At 44.5% G+C, this 19,723-nt stretch overlaps 1 protein-coding gene across 3 annotated transcripts in view; it reads right to left on the bottom strand.

The window, feature by feature from the left end:
- The window catches only part of CTCF (CCCTC-binding factor), a 76,899-nt gene that overhangs the window by 48,185 nt on the left and 8,991 nt on the right, over positions 1–19,723 (bottom strand). The window lies entirely within an intron of this gene.

The following is a 19,723-nucleotide window of genomic DNA, read 5'->3' as shown; positions in this document are numbered from 1 at the left end:
TCTCACTCTGTCATCCAGGCTGGAGTGCAATGGTGCAATCTCAGTTTACTGCAACCTCCACCTCCCGGGTTCAAGCGATTCTCCCGCCTCAGCCTCCCAAGTAGCTGGGATTGATTACAGGCACCAAACATCATGTCCGGCTAATATTTGTATTTTTAGTAGAGACAGGGTTTCGCCATGTTGGCCACACTGGGCTTGAGCTTCTGACCTCAGCTGATCCACCCTCCTCAGCCTCCCCAAGTGCTAGGATTACAGGTGTGAGCCACCACACCTGGCCGATCACCGTGCCCGGCCAATTTTTAAAAGAACAGTTAGGGCCGGGCACGGTGGCTCACGCCTGTAATCCCAGCACTTTGGGAGGCCGAGGTGGGCAGATCACAAGGTCAGGAGATCGAGACCATCCTGGCTAACACAGTGAAACCCTGTCTCTACTAAAAAAATAAAAATAAAAAATTATAAAATAACAGGGCTTTTTGTATGTGTGTGTAGAAATAATTAAAAGGGAAAGGAAAATGTTTCTTCTAAGTTAAAAAAAAAAAGTTAAGAGCATTCTAGTATTTTGTTAACAATCTCCCCTCCCATTTGTTAATATTAAAGGGTATGGTCAAAACAAAACAATTATTCTAACAGCTACTTGAAGAAAGCCCACTGAAGCTTTGAATCTAGGAAATATGTACTAATAAAATATTTGTAATGGCAACAGTGAAACTAGTATGGGAGGAGGGGAAGGAGTTCTTTTGCTACAAAGAATAATAAAGGCTAGACAATAATTCTTTCGCCAAAAGGTGGCTGACGCTGCTGTAGAAAGGAACTCTCTTCTTTAAAAAAAAAAAAAAAAAAAAAAAAAAAGTTCTAACTGTTCTTTTTCTTTTTTTGAGACGGAGTTTCGCTCTTGTTGACCAGTCTGGAGTGCAATGGCGCCATCTTGGCTCACTGCAACAGCCGCCTCCTGCGTTCAAGTGATTCTCCTGTCTCAGCCTCCTGAGTAGCTGGGACTACAAATGCCCACCATCATGCCAGGCTAATTTTTGTATTTTTAGTAGAGATAGGGTTTCACCATGTTGGCCAAGCTGGTCTCAAACTCCTGACCTTAGGTGATCCACCCATCTTGGTCTCCCCAAATGCTGGGATTACAGGTGTGAGCCACCGTGCCCAGGCTCTTTTTCAAGTTAATGGAAGAAATGGGGTATTAGGTGTTGAAGTGTCATTTGGGGCTGGAGGCAGGGAAGGGAGAGAGAGTACAAGCATATGTACTAGGGGTAGTCTTCAATCAGTACTGTGCTAAAGCTGACTCCCAGATAAGCTTTGTCTTCTGCACGAGGTTCAGTTCTTAGGGAGCTCCTTGTCTGGCAGGCAGAAAGAACAACAAATAGCAACTATATAGTGTGATGAGTACTGTAACAATGGTTAACATACTTCCTACCACCCTGGCATAAAGGATGACTTCAGTGGGTGAAGGGCTTTAAGGAAAGGAATTGCTATAGCTGGATATTAAATGATGAGGTGGACCTTGCCTGACAAACTACAGAACAGGTGAACGGTATATAACAAAAATATGTATGGAATTAGACCAATTTTGTGCAGAAGAAATTTAATGTAACTGAGTGGAACTGTATTAAGCCATCTCAAATTAATATTATTATAATTATTTATCTTTTTTAAGAGGTGCGGTCTTGCTCTGTCTCCCAGACTGGAGTGAGCGCAGTGGTGTAATCGTAGCTTGCCACAGCCTTGAACTCCTGGGATCAAGTGCTTCTCTTGCCTCAGCCTCCTGGGTAGTTGGGACACTACAGGCATGCACCACTGCACCCTGCTATTTTATTATTATTATTTTGTAGAGGTGGGGTCTTGCTTTGTTGCCTCGGCTGGTCTTGAGCTTCTGGCTTCAAACAATCTTCCTGCCTCAGCCTCCCAACATGTTGGGATTATGGGCATGAGCCATTACACCCAGGCCTCAAATTTATTATTTTGAGGCTGGGCACAGTGGCTCACGCCTGTAATCCCAGCATGTTGGGAGGCCAAGGCGGGTGGATCACTTGAGGTTAGAAGTTCGAGACCAGCCTGGCCAACATAGCGAAACCCTGTCTCTACTAAAAAAAAATACAAAAATTAGCCGGGTGTGTTGGCGTGCACCTGTAATCCCAGCTACTTGGGAGGCTGATGCATGAGAATCGCTTGAACCCAGGAGGTGGAGGTTGCAGTGAGCTGAGTTCACGCCACTGCACTCTAGTCTGGGGTACAGAGTGAGAATCTGTATCAAAAAATATATATATTATTTTGATGTGGTTTCAGAGCCCTCTGTTAAGGGTAGCCTGTTTATTTCACTTATTGAACATTTATACATGAAACCAAAGATAATGCTCATCTGTGAGTCAACATTGGTGCCATAGTACCAACAGGAGGCTGCCTCCCAAGTACATGCTGTCCTCTCTCTGCTCTCCATAGCCCAAATGACACTTTTGCTGGTGTAGAGTAACCTAAGTTTCACTTTCTGTTCCCCTAATAAGAGACTATGTTAGAGACCACCAGATCCCTCCTTGCCACACTGCAGACCCATATCCCTGGAAGCAGCTCAGAGTTAGACCGTCTTTGGAGCAGCCCTACAGTCTTTTCATCACTTGGAATATGAGAAAGACAGAGAATCTATAGCAAGTCTATCACCTTGAATAAATGTATTACAAAATAGGAATAAATTACACACACATAATGCAGGATTTACACAACACCTAACAGGTACTTTTATGAATTTTGGACAGATGCTGCCTGAGCAATGATTCCCAAACCTACTCTGTATCAGAATATTCTGGTGAGCTTTAAAAAATATAGATCCTGGCTGGGCACGGTGGCTCATCCCTGTAATCCCAGCACTTTGGGAGACCGAGGCAGGTGAATCACCTGAGGTCAGGAGTTCGAGACCAGCCTGTCCAACATGGTGAAACCCCGTCTCTACTGAAAATGCAAAAATTAGCCAGGCGTGGTGGTGTGCGCCTGAAATCCCAGCTACTCAGGAGGCTGAGTCAGGAGAACTGCTTGGACCTGGGAGGCAGAGGCTGCAGTGAGCCAAGATTATGCCACTGCATTCCAGCCTGGGTGACTCTGTCTCGAAACAAAACAAAACAAACAACAACAAAAAAACTACAAAGCCTATCTCAAAACTAATATAATTCTCACATAAGCAATAATAGAATGTATGACTCAATGAGTCTTTTGTCTTTTTCCCCCTTTTTGTGGAGAATGGGGTCTTGCTATGTCACCCAGGCAGGTCCTGAACTCCTGGGCTCAAGCTATCCTCCTGCCTCTGCCTCCCTAAGTGCTGGTATCACAGGTGTGAGCCACTGTGCCTAGCAGAGTAAGCCTTGAAGTTTCACTTCTATTTTGGGTACAACCAATATTTAACAATCTCTAGGTAGTAAGGACAATCTGTAGGCATGAAAGAAGAGAAAAAGAAAAAAAAAAAACCCTGCAGAAATGGGCACACATGATAGGGTGAACTGTCATGGTTTTTATTTTTATAAATAAAAATGTCTCTGTAACCCAGGACTCACCTCATGAAGGCTACTCAGTAAAACCAAGACAACTTTTATTTGGTAAAGGGGTTCGCCTGTAAAGTTAACATTAAATCAAAAGCTAACAGTTTAAATACAACAATGGATACTTGTACCAAATAGCAATGTGGTAATAATAAATAGCAATATAATGTCTTCGACAACAATCAAGAAAATTATTGGCTGGGCAGGGTGGCTCACGCCTACCATTCCAGCACTGCAGGAGGCCAAGGCAAGAGGATTGCTTGCGCCCAGAATTTTGAGGCTGCAGCCAGCTGTGATCATGCCAGCCTGGGCGACAGAGCGAGACCCTGTCACCAAAAAAAAAAAAAAAAAAAAAAAGTTTAAAAAGTTACCCACCCTAAAATGACATCTTTAGCAAGTAGCAGGCCAGGCACAGTGGCTCACACCTATAATCCCAAGAGATGGGACAAGCCTAAGAAACATGGCAAAACCTTGTCTTTACAAAAAGATACAAAAACTAGTCAGGCATGGTGGTGCGGGCCTGTAGTCCCAGCTACTCAGGAGTCTGAGGCGGGAGGATTGCAGGCGCCCAGGAGCCAGAGGTTGCAGTGAGCTGAGATTGTGCCACTGCACTCCAGCCTGGACCAGAAAGTGAGACCCTGTCTCAAAAAAAACCCAAAACAACAACAAAAGAGTATAGCAGCATAGGATATGGATAATGAAGCATTACTGAATAGCTATGAAGAATAAAAGAGGCTGAAAAAACAAAGATACACATGTAGAAGTTTAAACAACAAAAGAAACAAAATGTTACTTTGTTTTTTTTTGAGACACAGTCTGGAACCTCCACCTCCCAGGGGGTTCAAGCAATTCTTGTGCCTCAGCCTCCCTAGTAGCTGGGAATACAGGGGCCATGCCCAGGAAATTTTTTTTTTTTTTTTGAGACGGAGTCTCACTCTGTCGCCCAGGCTGGAGTGCAGTGGCGCGATCTCGGCTCACTGCAACCTCTGCCTCCCGGGTTCAAGCAATTCTCTGCCTCAGCCTCCTGAGTAGCTGGGATTACAGGCGCCTGCCACCATGCCCAGCTAATTTTTTTGTATTTTTAGTAGAGACAGGATTTCACCATCTTGGCCAGGCTGGTCTCGAACTCTTGACCTTGTGATCCACCCGCCTCGGCCTTCCAAAGTGCTGGGATTACAGGTGTGAGCCACCACGCCCGGCCTAATTTTTTGTATTTTTGGTAGAAATGGGGTTTTCTATGTTGGCCAGGCTGTTCTCAAACTCCTGGCCTCAAGTGCTCCACCTGCCTTGGCCTCCCAAAGTGCTGGAATTTTATAGGCGTGAGCCACCGCACCCAGCCTCAAAATGTTACTTTGAACCAAGATGATTAAAACAAGTAATTTGTCAACTTGGTTACTTCTTAGAAATATTGAAACAAACATGTATAGGAAACAAAAAAATGCAGGCAATACCATAACCAAGAAATTGCATGGGGGTAGGGTGGAGGGCAGGGAGGGTTATATATTTATATACACCCAAAAGACACAATAAAGACAAAGGAAGAAGCAAATACTTTGTTGAACAGGGGGACAGGGAGAAAAAAATTACAAACCAAGAGTCACTATTATTTTATACTCTCAACATAACCTTAAAAATTTTTAAATAGGAGTAGAAAGATATAAGAGATAAAACACAGGAAATACTAAAAAGAATTAGGATATCTTCTGTTATAGAAGAGTTATGTATCATACCTCTGTAAATATGTGATAGTGACCATGCTATTCCAGAGATTTGTTATATTAGAGTTTATTTAAGCAAATAAACAAAAAGTAGTGGTTGGAAAAATTTAAAACTTTCAGTGGTCCAAGTGCACTACATTAAAAACAGAAGTGCTAACCAATACTGCCTGTAAGGATGTTCTGTTCTTATCACATAAAGATTATTGAAGGATTCTGAAAAGTCCTGGGTTAAGAAGATGAGTAAACTCAAAATCTTATTAGATACTGAACTTTAATATTATCTTCAGTCAGAGCCTAGTAATGCATCATTGCACACGTGGGCAAACTTTTTTAAAGTTGGTAACATTACTGCTCTTGTTGTCTGAAAAATACACACTGAAGACATGTATAAGATGGGCACAGTGGCTCACGCCTGTAATCCCAGCACTTTGGGAGGCCAAGGTGGGTGGATCACATGAGGTCAGGAGTTTGAGACAAGCCTGACCAACATGGTGAAACCCCGTTCACTACTAAATACAAAAAATTAGCCGGGCATGATGGTGCATGCCTGTAGTCCCAGCTACTTGGGAGGCTGAGGCAGGAGAACTGCTTAAACCCAGGAGGCAGGAGGAGGTTGCAGTGAGCCAAGATTGTGCCATTGCACTCCAGACTGGGCAGTAAGAGCAAAACTCTGTCTAAAAAATAAAAAACAAAACAAAACAAAACAAAACAAAAGACATGCATACTACACCCAAGAGCAATTAATGTACAGCCTCTACATTGTTTTTCTAGACATACACATTGATGCATGTTTTTCTGTCAAAAGAGATTTAAAAAATGAATGTATAAAATAATTAGCTACAGAATCAAATGCAGCAGGCAATTCTGGGAAACCCAAAGACTATTCAGAGCCAGTCTAGGGAAGAACAAAAAAGGCATAAGCACTTGTCCTACATCCATGACCTTAGGTGAATCACTTTGCGTCTTAGTTTTCTTATCTGTAAAATGAAGGGATTGACAGATGACTTAAATTTTCTTTTGGCTTTAATATCCTACAGTTTTATTAGGTTATCAATTTGAGTAATACTTATAGGTAAGAAGGGAACCAGTATCACCACTTTACAGTTTAAAAAAAAAAAGAAGACTGGCCAGATGCGGTGGCTCACGCCTGTAATCCCAGCACTTTGGGAGGCCGAGGCTGGTGGATCATGAGGTCAGGAGTTCAAGACCAGCCTGGCCAAGACGGTGAAACCCTGTCTCTACTGTACAAAAATTCCAGCACGCCTGTAATCCCAGCTACTAGGGAGGCGGAGGCAGGAGAATCGCTTGAACCTGGGGGGTGGAGGTTGCGGTGAGCCGAGATCGCGCCACTGCACTCCAGCCTGGGTGACAGAGCGAGACTCCATCTCAAAAAAAAAAAAAAAAAAAGGCTTTTTTTTTTTTTTTGAGAAGGAGTTCCGTTCGTCATCCAGGCTGGAGCGCAATGGCACCATCTCAGCTCACTGCAACCTCCACCTCCCAAGTTGAAGCAACTCTCCTGCTTCAGTCTCCCGAGTAGCTGGGATTATAGGTGCCCACCACCATGCCCAGCTAGTCTCGAACTCCTGACCTCAGGTGATCCACCCACTTCGGCCTCCAAAGTGCTGGGATTACAGGCATGAGCCACTGCGCCCAGCTGAAGGCAGACATTTTTAAACGACTGCACACAGTGAGGCTGCACACAAGCATGAAGCAAAGAGTGGTTCTCTGGCTTTGTAGTCCCCTTGTCTGTAACCCAGAAATCAGACAGAAGTCTCCAAAACCTAGTTTTCGCTATGCACACCGCTAATCGCTAATGCATACCACTCTACTGAGCAGCATTTACATCTGCAGTCCAAGAAATACAAAGCAGAATCCCTGTATCAGGCAAAAATGCTACAACATAAAATACAACTTACCAGAATGCCTTTTTCTCCCTCCATTAGGATATGTTTTAAACTAGAAAAGCTGCCCGAAAGTCAAGGATTAATCACTGTATACTCTTGCTTACTACTCACCACACAGAGCATCAAGATATATGCTCTTTTGGTTTTTTTTTTTTGAGACCAAAACTCGCTCTGTCGCCCAGGCTGGAGTGCAATGGAGCGATCTTGGCTCACGGCAACCTCCACCTTCCAGGTTCAAGTGATTCTCCTGCCTCGGCCTCCCGAGTGACTGAGATTATAGGCATGCCCCACTATGCCCAGCTAATTTTTGTATTTTCAGTAGAGACAGGGTTTCACCATGTCGGCCAGGCTGGTCTTGAACTCTTGACCTCAGGTGATCCACCTGCCTCAGCCTCCCAAGGTGCTGGGATTACAGGCGTGAGCCACCGCGCCCGGCTAGATATATACTCTTTTCCTCAAAAACCCTCACCAACCTAGGACATTTTAGGACTCATTTCCTCCTTCCTTATTGGGGAAGATAATGTGTATCATCTACTTCTTTCAAAATAAGAAGTAGGCCGGGCGCCATGGCTCATGCCTGTAATCCTAGCACTTTGAGAGGCCAAGGCTGGAGGATCACTTGAGGTCAGGAGTTAAGAGACCAGCATGGCCAACATGGTGAAACCTCATCTCTACTAAAAATACAAAAAATTAGCCAGGCGTGGTAGTTGGTGCCTGTAATCCCAGCTACTTGGGAGGTTGAGGCAGGAAAATCACTTGAACCTGGGAGGCGGAGGTTGCAGTGAGCCGAGATCGCACCACTGCACTCCATCCAGCCTGTGCAACAGAGCAAAACTCCGTCTCAAAAAAAAAAAAGAAAAATAAGAAAAAAAAGAAATTGGAGATTTAAGTTCAGTGTGTGAAAAATGTGTAGAGTATTTACAGCTATATACGTGATAGGATAATCTACATAGCGGTTAACTAAGACAGACCTCTATGTCACCCTACCTGTAAGTCATTAAACCAGCAAATATCTCTACCACTTAGAAAACAAGAACAGGACCAAAAAAGGTTTGATTAAAAAAAAAAATCTCAAAATCTATGCACTCAAATTTACAATAAACTTGGCTCTCAGAGTCAATGTTCATATTTTATTTAATTTATGTTTTTGACACAGAGTCTCACTCTGTTGCCCAGGATGGAGTGCAGTGGCGCGATCTCGGCTCACTGCAACCTCTGCCTCCCAGGTTCAAGTGATTCTTGTGCCTGAGCCTCCCAAGTAGCTGGGATTACAGGCACCCACCACCATATTCGGCTGATTTTTATATTTTTAGTAGAGACCGAGTTTCATCATGTCGCCCAAGCTGGTCTTAAACTCCTGAACTCAAGCGATCCGTTCGCCTCAGCCTCACAAAGTGCTGGGATTACAGGCGTGAGCCACCCTGCCTGGCCAATGCTCGTATTTTAGAAATAATTCAATTAATGAGGAATAGGTAGAAACAACATACTGGAGGCAAAAAGTCAGGGCAAACAAGGACTGCTATGCCCAAAGGAACAGTTCAGAAAACTAAAGCATGCACACATGCCACTTAACATCCAACAACAAAGTTCCTACTAATTTGAAGTAACAAAAGATTTTTTTTTTTTTTTTGAGACGGAGTCTTGCTCTGTGGCCCAGGCTGGAGTGCAGTGGTGCGATCTTGGCTCACTGCAAGCTCCGTTCATGCCATTCTCCTGCCTCAGCCTCCCCAGTAGCTGGGACTACAGGTGCCCACCACCACACCCAGCTAATTTTTTGTTTTAGTAGAGACGGGGTTTCACCATATTAGCCAGGATGGTCTCCATCTCCTGACCTCGTGATCCGCCAGCCTCGGCCTCCCAAAGTGCTGGGATTACAGGCCTGAGCCACTGCACCCGGCCAACAAAAGATATCTAACAGAGGCTGTGTGAGGTGGCTCACACCTGTAACCCCAGCACTTTCGGAAGCTGAGGCAGGTGGATCAATATCAGCCCAGTCAACATGACAAAACGCTGTCTCCACTAAAAACACAAAAATTAGTGCTGTGTGCTATGGCTCACGTCCGTAATCCCAACACTTTGGGAGGCCGAGGTGGGTGGATCACCTGAGGTCAGGAGTTCTAGACCAGCCTGGCCAACGTGATAAAACCTCATCTCTACTAAAAGTACATAATTAGCCGGGTGTGGTGGTGCACGACTGTAATCCCAGCTACTCCGGAGGCTAACGAAGGAGAATCGCTTGAACCTGGGAGGCGGAGGTTGTAGCGAGCCAAGATCGTGCCACCACACTCCAGACTGGACAACAGAGGAAGACTCTGTCTGAAAAAGATAAATAAAAATAAAATAAAATAAAATAAGCCAGGCCTAGTGGAGCATGTCTGTAATCCCAGCTACTTGGGAGGCTAAGGCACAAGAATCACTTGACCCCAGGAGGCAGAGGTAGCAGTGAGCCTAGATCATGCCACTGCACTCCAGCACGGGAGACGGAGTGAGACTGTCTCAAAAAAAAAAAAAAAAAGAAAAAGATTATCTAACAGGAAAAATGTTCACAACACGCAGCAAGGTTACAAAGGAGGATGCAGAATAGGATTCCAACCTAATTAAAAATAAGTAAGGCCGGGCCAGGTGCAGTGGCTCACGCCTGTAATCCCAGCACTCTGGGAGGCCGAGGCAGGTGGATCAGGAGGTCAGCAGATCGAGACCATCCTGGCTAACACGGTGAAACCCCGTCTCTACTAAAAATACAAAAAATTAGCTGGGTGCGGTGGCGGGCGCCTGTAGTCCCAGCTTCTCGGGAGGCTGAGGCAGGAGAATGGCGTGAACCCGGGAGGTGGAGCTTGCAGTGAGCCGAGATAGCGCCACTGCACTCCCGCGTGGGCGAAAGAGCGAGATTCCATCTCAAAAATAAATAAATAAATAAAAAATAAGTAAATCCTGGTGCAGTGGCTCACGCCTGTAATCCCAGCACTTTGGGAGGCCGACATGGGTGGATCACCTGAGGTCAGGAGTTCTAGACCAGCCTGGCCAACATGGTGAATCCCTGTCTCTACTAAAAAAAAAAAAAAAAAAAAAAAAATTTGGCCAGGCGTTGGGGCAGGCGCCTCTACTAAAAGTACAAAATTAGCCGAGTATGGTGGTGCACACCTGTAATCCCAGCTACTCTGGAGGCCGAGGCAGGAGAATCACTTGAACCCGGGAGGCAGAGGCTGCAGTGAGCTGAGATTGAGCCACTGCACTCCAGCCTGGTGGACAAGAGCGAGACTTCGTCTCAAAAATAAATAAATAAATAAATAAATAATTACATAAATAAATAAAATAAAAATAAAATACATAAATAATTAAAAAACTAAGCTGGGCATGGTGGCTCACACCTGTAATCCCAACACCTTGGATGGCCTGGGAGGAGGGGATTGCTTGAGGCCAGGAGTTGAAGGCCAGCCTGGGCAACACAGTAAGACCCCATCTTTACAAAAAAAATTAGCTGGGCCTGGTGATACGCACCTACACTCCTAGCTACCCAGGAGCTTGAGGCCAGAGGATCACTTAAGGCCAGGAGTTCAAGGTTATAGTGAGCTATGATCACACCACAGCACTCTAGCCTGGGCAACAGAGCGAGACTCTGTCTCTAAATTAATTTAAAATAATCATTATAATTTAACAAACTAGACAAACAGCAATCCCAGTTATCCCACCTTAAGTCAGGACAGCATTACATTTTGCATGGACCAATGCAATGGCCTTCTAAACAGTTTCCCTGCTTCCCCTCTTGCTCCATTACCCACCATTTTTCACACAGCAGCCACGAATTTCTAAAATGTAAATCCATTATCAGCAAGAAGACTTCCCTTCTGAAACCACCATGCTGAAAACTCTTAAAGTCCAAACTCTTTCACATGGCCTACCAAGTGCTTCAGGGCCCTATCAGCAGATCTGCATCCAGCCTGACATACTCGCCTCTAATCACACTGAACTTCTTTCAGTAGCCAGAACATTCTAGGTCTTTCCTTTCCTGCCTCTGGGCCTTTGTACATGCCATTCCCTCTTCTAGGAATATACAAGCAATTCTCTATGTTTACACTAGTACACGAGCCTAAAGATGTGTATATAAGAAGGCTATCTACTACTAGGGTATTTTTCTCTAATGGCAAAAGATTAAAAACAAGCTGGGCGTGGTGGCTCATACCTGTAATCCCAGCACTTCAGGAAGCCTGGGCAGTTCGGAGGCCAGGGCAATTGGGAGGCCGAGGCAGGTGGATCACCTGAGGTCAGGAGTTTGAGACCAGCCTGGCCAACATGACGAAACCCTGTATCTACTAAAAATACAAAAATTAGCCGGGCATGGTGGCATGTGCCCATAATCCCAGCTACTCGGGAGGCTGAGACAAGAGAATCGCTTAAACCTGAGAAGCAAGGATTGCAGTGAGCCGAGATCATGCCACTGCACTCCAGCCTAGGTGACAGAGCAGCAAGACTCCGTCTCAAATAAAAAAAAACAACAACAAAAAAACAAAGATTGAAAACAACTCAAATGTCTAGAACAACGTGTATAGTAAGCTACTATTTGTGCTTTTTTATTTTTTATTTTTATTATTTATTTATTTATTTTGAGACGGAGTTTCACTCTTGTTGCCCAGGCTGGAGTGCAATGGCGATCTCGGCTCACTGCAACCTCCACCTCCCAGGTTCAAGCGATTCTCCTGCCTCAGCCTCCCGAGTAGCTGAGATTACAGGCGTGTGCCACCACACCCGGCTAATTTTTGTATTTTTAGTAGAGATGGGGTTTCACCATGTTGGTCAGGCTGGTCTTGAACTCCTGACCTCAGGTGATCCACGCACCTCGGCCTCCCAAAGTGCTGGGATTACAGGCGTGAGCCACCACGCCTGGCCTTTTATTTTTATTTATTTATTTTTGAGACGCAGTCTTGCTCTTGTCCCCCAGGCTGGAGTGCAATGGTGCGATCTCGGCTCACTGCAACCTCCACTTCCCGGGTTCAAGCGATTCTCCTGCCTCAGCCACCTGAGTAGCTGAGATTACAGGCGCCTGCCACCACGCCCAGCTAATTTTTGTATTTTTAGTAGAGATGGGGTTTCACCATGTTGGCCAGGCTGGTCTCGAATTCCTGACCTCAGGTGATCCGCCTGCCTCGGCCTCCCAAAGTGCTGAGATTACAGGCGTGAGACACCATGCCCGGCCTATTTGTGCTTTTTTAAAAAGATACATAAACTTGGCCAGGCACATTGGCTCATGCTTGTAATCACAGCAATTTGGGAGGCCGAGGCGGGTGGAACACTTGAGGCCAGGAGTTCGAGACCAGCCTGGCCAACACAGTGAAATCCCATCTCTACTAAAACTACAAAAATTCACTGGGCATGGCCGCACATGTGTGTAATCTCAGCTACTTGGGAGGCTGAGGCACAAGAATCACTTCAACTCAGGAGGTGGAGGTTGCAGTGAGCCAAGATCACGTCTCTCACTCCAGCCTGGGCAACAGAGTGAAAAAAAAAAAAAAAAAGATACATAAACTCATACATTTGAATATACGCAGAATTTTCTTTGGATGGATACATCAGAAATTGGTATTTATTGCCTCTGAGGAAGAAAAATGAGAGATCAGAGGCAGGACTGAGGATTACTTTTCATTATTAACATTTTGCACTGTTTGAAGTATTTCCCCCTCATGTTCTTATATTAAATGTGGTGGTTACAGAAAATTTCCATAGCACAATTATATTTTGTTTAAAAAGTTGTATTATATGTACATGCCTGTTAATAAAAGCGCGAAGTCAACACACCAGACTATTAATAGTCTTCAGCTCTGGGAAAACAAAGTTAAGGGATTCTTTAGGTTCTAATGTAATTCTACAATCATTAGACTCTTCCAAAGAATGAAACTAAACATTACTTGGGTAATATTTAAAGAAAGTTTAAGACCAAATTTAAGTGAGGATCACTGCAAGAACTGCCTCTGCAACCTCAATCCCCTCTAACAGCTGGGCAGATGCAGGAGCTTCCTCCTGCCTTACTCTCCTCCTGGCTGCACTTCTATAACTGTTCCAGTGGCCCTCTCGATTCCACTCAAGAAGTCTAGACTGGCTGGGAGCGGTGGCTCACGCCTGTAATCCCAGCACTTTGGGAGGCCGAGGTGGGCGGATCACAAGGTCAGGAGATGATGAGACCATCCTGGCTAACACAGTGAAATCCCGTCTCTACTAAAAAAAATACAAAAAAAAAATTAGGCAGGCGTGGTGGCGGGCGCCTGTAGTCCCAGCTACTCAGGAGGCTGAGGCGGGGGAATGGCATGAACCCGGGAGGCGGAGCTTGCAGTGAGCCAATATCGCGCCACTGCACTCCAGCCTGGGCAACAGAGCGAGACTCCGTCTCAAAAAATAATAAAAAAAAAGAAGTCTAGACATTACTGCCAAGTAAACTAGGCAAAAACACCTTTTATCATTTCATTATCCTTTTTTTTTTTTTTTTGAGACAGAGCCTCCCAGGTTCACACCATTCTCCCACCTCAACCTCCTCAAGTAGCTGGGACTACAGGCGCCCGCCACCATGCCTGGCTAATTTTTGTATTTTTAGTAGAGACAGGGTTTCACTGTGTTAGCCAGGATGGTGTCGATCTCCTGACCTCGTGATCCACCCACCTCGGCCTCCCGAAGTGCTGGGGTTACAGGTGTGAGCCACCACGCCCAGCCCATTTCATTACCTTTATCAGAAAGTTTCAGTGCTACTTCCTACTGTACTGCATTCCCTTTTCCTTTAAAAATTATGCAATACAGGCAACAGGAGAAAGCTTAAAGAAACCTACCTATAGGTTTTATACACACGTTCTGGCTTATATTCAAATTCGCAGTCCCCTCCCCAATATACACATATACTTACTCTCAGGAGATCATACCATACATATTGTTTGATAATCTGCTTTCTTTGTACTTTGTTTCAAATATCTTGCCATTTCAACATATTTTTTATACATAATGGCTACACAACATTCTATTATAAGGCCAGGCGTGGTGGCTCACGCCTGTAATCCCAGCACTTTCGGAGGCAGAGGCAGGCGGCTTACGAGGTCAGGAGATCCAGACCATCCTGGCTAACATGGTGAAACCCCATCTCTACTAAAAACACAAAAAATTAGCGGTTCTAGCTACTCAGGAGGCTGAGGCAAGAGAATGGTGTGAAGCCGGGAGGCGGAGTTTGCAGTGAGCAGAGATCGCGCCACTGCACTCCAGCCTAGGTGACAGAGGGAGACACCATCTCAAAAAAAAACCAACAACATTCTATTATAGGGATGTATCATAATTTAACCAGTCACCTATTGTTAAATATTTTTATAGCCAGATTTTGGTAATTCTGCTTTAATCTAAGAAAAGAAAAAAACGTATTTGCATTAAAAAAAAATTACACAAACTATACAAAACCAACAAAAAGTGACCCCCAAACCAAACTACCCTCACACTACTAGTTTTGACTGATGATTTCCACGTCTGTTTAGTCTTTTTTCCCTAGGCATTCATTCATCCAAATAATTACTTATTGAGCTTCTGCTATACGCCAGGTTTTAGTTTGGGATTTTCTTTACTTTTATTCCATAATAATTAACTTTTTGGTATTATGCTATTAAAAAACCTCTCTCATAAGCATTTTGCTGGTTAACAGCCTTCCGTTTTTTTGTTGTTTTTTTTTTTTTAAGACAGGGTCTCACTCTGTCACCCAGGCTAGAGTGCATGCAGCCTTAACCTCCCGGGCTCAGGTGATCCTCCCATCTCAGCCTCCCAAGTAGCTGAGACTACAGGTGTGCACCACCACCCTGGCTACATTTTTTTTTTTTTTTTTTTTACAGACAAGGTCTCACTAAGTTGCCCAGGCTGACATTCATCTTTTTAAATGGGTTAGGGTTTTATATCCCTTGCAACATGCAACGAGACCTTGTTTTCTTACCCACTTCTCTACTGCTCAACAGATTTTCTGATAAATCTAACCCATTTTCCTATGGCACAATATTTCCGTTTAGTTCATTAACATTTGTATTATCTGGTGGTCATCGAAGTTCAGTTTAATGCAAAATATATACAATAACCAACTTGGCTGGGCGCGGTGGCTCACGCTTGTAATCCCAGCACTCTGGGAGGCCGAGGTGGGCGGATCACCTGAGGTCAGGAGTTTGAGACCAGCCCAGCCAATATGGTGAAACCCCGTCTCTACTAAAAATACAAAAATTAGCTAGACATGGTGGCACACCTGTAGTCCTAGCTATTCAGGAGGCTGAGGCAGGAGAATCGGTTGAACCCGGGAAGCAGAGGCTGCAGTGAGCCGAGATCGCACCACTGCACTCCAGCCTGGCGACAGAGCGAGACTCCATCTCTCAAAAAAAAGAGGAAAGGGAAGCCCAAGGAAGTCACCTCTAATAGAACTGCCCAAGGCCATATAGCTATTAAGCTGCATGGCCAGGACTTGGAGTCCTAATGGGATTAAAATAAAATTCATCCTCCCAAAGTGCTGGGATTATAAGCATGAGCCACCATGCCCAGCCTCAGAAAACTTAATTCTTACTTACTTATTTGTTTATTGAGACAGGGTCTTACTCTGTCACCCAGGCTGAAATGCAGTGGTGGGACCACGGCTCATTGCAACCTCAACCTTCTCAGCTCAGACGATCCTCCTGCCTCAGCCTCCTGAATAGCTAGGACTACAGGCATGCAACACAACGCGTGACTAAAGAAAATGTAATTCTTTTTTTTTCCTCTATCCACAAGGACATATGGAAAAAATGTAATTCTTAAATGCCACTTAAGAGAAATATGTTAATAACAATACTTAGTAATTGTAAAACACACAGTTAAGAATAGATGCTTTTGGCTGGGCGCAGTGGCTCACGCCTGTAATCCCAGCACTTTGGGAGGCCGAGGCAGGCAGATCAAGAGGTCAGGAGATCAAGACCATCCTGGCTGACAAGGTGAAACTCTGTCTCTGCTAAAAATACAAAAATTAGCTGGGTGTGGTGGTGGGCGCATGTAGTCTCACCTACTTGGGAGGCCGAGACAGGAGAATGGTGTGAACCTGGGAGGCGGAGCTTGCAGTGAGCCAAGACTGCACCACTGCACTTCAGCCTGGGCAACAGAGCAAGACTCCATCTCAAAAAAAAAAAAAAAAAAAAAAAAAGATGCTTTTGGCTGGGCGTGGTGGTTCATGCCTGTAATCCCAGCACTTTGGGAGGCCGAACTGGGTGGATCACCTGAGGTCAGGAGTTTGAGACCAGCCTGGCCAACATGGCAAAACCCCATCTCTACTAAAAATACCAAAATTAGCCAGGCGTGGGGGTGAACGCCTGTAATCCCAGCTACTCGGGAGACTGAGGCAGGAGAATTGCTTGAACCTGGGAGGGGGAAGTTGCAGTGAGCCGAGATCACACCACTGCACTCCAGCCTGGGCGACACAGTGAGACTGCCTCAAAAATAAATAAATAAAGTAGTCCTCTTAACAAACTGGGAAATCTAAAGAAGTGTTTCCTTGAGGTCTGTGAACTGCTTTAGCAAACTAATGGAACCCAAGAAAGAGGTCGTGGGAAACTCAACTTGAAGCCAGTTGGTCAGAAGCTCTGAAGGAATGGGCTTGTGACTGGTAGGAAGGACAGGTGGTCTTATGGGACTGAACCCTAAACGTGTGGGATCTGACACCATCTTGGGTAGATGGTGTTGGATGACACCTAGTTGGCATCCACTGTTTGGTGTGTGAGGAAAATCCCTCCACCCCATCTTTGGTCACGTAAGTCTTTTTTTTTTTTTTTTTTTTTTTTGAGATGGAGTCTCGCCTTGTCGCCAAGCCAGAGTACAGTGGCATGATCTCGGCTCACTGCAACTTCCGCCTCCCGGGTTCAAGCGATTCTCCTGCCTCAGCCTCCCCAGTAACTGGAACTACAGGCGCGCACCACAACGCCCGGCTAAATTTTGTATTTTTAGTAGAGATGGGATTTCACCATGTTGGTTAGGATGGTCTCGATCTCTTGGACTTGCAATCTGCCCACCTTGGCCTCCCAAAGTGCTAGGATTACAGGCATGAGCCACTGGGCCCAGCCCCGTAAGTCTTCTTTTGTGTTGATGGTGGTTGTTACGTGAAAGCAAAGGAAAAACCTGGGCTTGAGAGTTTTTCCCTACACAAATACTACAAGGACAAAGTAAGGAGCAGGATAGCAAAGCTGTTCTATAGCTCAAATGTATTGCTTCTCAAACATATCCACTATAGAACCTATACAGAGAGAACTTCCCACCCTCAGGCACTCATGCTCATTTTGTTGAAGACCTATGTTATCTTAATCATACAGTTTTCATTCTGCTCCAAAAATGTCTATTTGTTTTAATATAACAATATTTAATATTTATTTATTTATTTATTTATTTTTTGAGACGGTCTTGCTCTGTCACCCAGTCTGGAATGCAGTGGCGTGATCTTGGCTCACTGCAACCTCTGCCTGCCTCCTGGTTCAGGCGATTCTCCTGCCTCAGCCTCCAGAGTAGTTGGGATTACAGGCACACACCACCACACCCAGCTAATTGTCTTCTTGGGGTTTTTTTTGTTGTTTTTTTGAGACAGAGTCTCACTCTGTTGCCTGGGCTGGAGTGCACTGATTTCAGCTCATTGCAACCTCCGCCTCCCAGGTTCAAACAATTCTTCTGCCTCAGCCTCCCGAGAAACTGGCATTACAGGTTCCTGCCACTACACCCAGCTAATTTTTTGTATTTTTAGTAGAGACGGGGTTTCACCATGTTGGCCAGGCTGGTCCCGAACTCCTGACCTTGTGATCCGCCCACCTCAGCCTCCCAAAGTTCTGGGATTACAGGCGTGAGCCACCCCGCCCAGTCTTTTGTTGTTTTGGGGGGGGTGGGGGGGGGCAGACAGAGTCACTCTGTCGCCCAGGGTGGAGTGCAGTGACACAATCCTGGCTCACTGCAACCTCTGCTTCCCAGGTTTAAGTGATTCTCCTGCCTCAGCCTCCCAAGTAGCTGGGATTACAGGCACCCGCCACCACACTCGGCTAGTTTTTATATTTTTAGTAGAGATGGGGTTTTACCATGTTGGCCAGCTGGTCTGGAACTCCTGACCTCAAGTGATCTACCTGCCTTGGCCTCCCAAAGTACTAGGATTACTGGGATTTGGGAGGCCTTGGCCTTCCAACGTACTAGGTGTGAGCTACCGTGCCTGGCCAATATTTAATATTTAATCACTGACCAGTTAAATTACTTAACTCACCACCTCCTCTATGAGTATAACTGAAGTTCTAGGAAGATGGGTCATGTTTATCTTTCTTGTGACTCCAAGTACCCCGAAATCATACCACCTGATTCCCTAAGGGTATTCATAACCCAGTTTGAGAAACAGGGATCTAAGCAATTAAGCTAGTCATAACACTTGAAAGTGATTAACGTGTTCCTATAAACCCATTCCCTAAACTCTTAAAGGTTCGATTTCTCAATAGTTTTTAAATCAGCATTCTTTTTTCAGCAACTTATTGGTATGCACTCTGTGTCAACACTCCTAAAAGAACCTGCAGGGCATAAGTTATTTTTGGAGTGACAGAATACTACCACAGACCTTCTCCTTCCCATCTAGCAGGATAACAAGTTGCCCATTTGGAAAATAAAGGTTTGAAGAATAACAGAACTTTCATTCCTATTCCCTTCTCTTGATTTGCTCCAGGCAGAGCTTGTAAGAAAAATCTTAGTAGTCATTTAGATGATTCATTCACATAAGCTTATCTAATCCTGGCATTTGTAATTTCCACTTCTACATTCCTTTTTGCCATTACACATGTACGATTAAATTATTTTCACATTTTTCTAGGGTCTGAAAAAAATGTGCCTTCCGGTACCGTGAGAAGAGATAATTTTTACAACCAGAATCCCACTTTGTTGTTTATGAGATCCCAAAGCATAGTAGATTCCAATATTTATAAAAGGTCTGTTCCAAGTTCCATATAATGTCCATTATATTTTATAGCAAAAATTATAGGCTAAATTAAAATGATAATCACTGTCACACTCTGACGCAAAATGGGCAATGAGCTAGGCTAACTCAAATTAAGACAATTTTTATCCAGGATACCAGGTTCCCCAAGAACAGGATTCCATCTGTTTCTCATCAAAATTACAAGTAGCCACAGGTCATGGACTTTCTTTTCAGTTCATTTGCCAATAGTCAAAATACACATTCCAAGGGTTTCTACAGAAAAGCAGCCACAATTTCCTGGGATCTTTCTATGTACATGTTCAGAATAGTACTTAACGCTTTACAAAACACATTCTCATTAACGGAGAATAGTCTCTGAGATTGGTGGTGTTATTCTCTCACAAGTGAGGACTGCAGGAGTAGACAGGTTAAAGTAACTTGCCCCATATTACCCAGCTAGTATATCATCGTAAAGAGTTTCAAACCCAGGACTCTGATTATGAAGCCTGTATGCTCTCAATCACCTGATATCCTGCATCCCCTATATTCAAGAATTAGCCAACAAATCCTCCAACTCCAGGAGGGTTATATTACTACCATTTTTAAGATAGAAAAAACGGAAATAGC

This window comes from Pan troglodytes, chromosome 18 (assembly GCF_028858775.2).
Source record: "Pan troglodytes isolate AG18354 chromosome 18, NHGRI_mPanTro3-v2.0_pri, whole genome shotgun sequence".
Lineage (NCBI taxonomy): Eukaryota > Metazoa > Chordata > Mammalia > Primates > Hominidae > Pan > Pan troglodytes.
Note: the sequence above shows the minus strand (reverse complement) of the source record. Positions and strands in the feature narration are given on the sequence as shown.